Below are 1,038 nucleotides of genomic sequence, written 5' to 3'. Positions count from 1 at the left end.
CTATCTATATCTTTGGGTCATCTCTCACCTGCACAAGCAGCCTCTTCTAGGTTCTCCTTGGCTTCATGGACCCGGAGCGGACTCCTGGTCCCCAAGGGAAGTCAAAAAGCTTTTAATAAGGGGAGAGACATTACCAAATTACTATTCTAGAGACTACTTTCCATGTTTTCAATCTATGGACTGAGTGAAAGCAAGGGTGTGAGCTGGAAGGTCAGTTAAGAAGCTGTTGTTGTTATGTGCCATCAAGTCGGACCGACTCATAGCGACCCCTCCTTGGGTTTCCGAGGCAGTATCACTACGGAAGTAGGCTTGCCTGACCTTCCTTCCGAGGAGTGGCTGGTGGGTTTGAACCGCCAGCCGTCTGGTTAGCAGGCAAGTGTCTTAGCCACTATGCTACCAGAGCTCCCAAGAAGCTGTTACTATGATCCTAGTAAGAGATGGAGGAGCTGTGGTAGCGTTGTGCCTAAGGCACTTGACTGCTCACCAGAAGGCTGGCGGTTAAAACCCACCAGCCACTCCTCGAAAGGAGCGTTGGGCAATCGACTTCTGTAGTCTTACTGCTGCAGAAACCCAAGGAGGGGTTGCTATGAGTGGGATCTGACTCGATGGCACGTAACAACAACAACAACAACAACAGTAAGATATGGTAGAAGCTTAGTTTATGAGTGTGGCTGACAGTGAACATGAGCACACATGGAATTGTTTATTCCAAAGACCTTTTGAAGGTTGAATCAACAGAGCTTGGTGCCTGGCTGGGTATGAAGAAGTGGTGTAGTGGAGAAGTGGTGTAGTGGGTAATGTTAAGGATTACTGCTTATACAGCTGTCTTATATATGGTGGATGGTGGTGACATTCTTTGAGATGAGGGACTCTAGAGAAGCAAGAGAATTTGGGATGAAGGCGGTATGTTCAATTTTGGAGCTGTTTGAGGTGCCAGTACATTTTCCCAAAAAATCTGCTCCCTCTTCCTAGTTTTACCAAATAGTGTCTCATTAACCTAGTTGTCAGATGATGCCAGGCTCCAGATGAGAGTAGGGG

This window comes from Orycteropus afer, unplaced genomic scaffold, assembly GCF_000298275.1.
Source record: "Orycteropus afer afer isolate SDZICR_OR568_19922 unplaced genomic scaffold, OryAfe1.0 scaffold00285, whole genome shotgun sequence".
NCBI lineage: Eukaryota > Metazoa > Chordata > Mammalia > Tubulidentata > Orycteropodidae > Orycteropus > Orycteropus afer.
Note: the sequence above shows the minus strand (reverse complement) of the source record.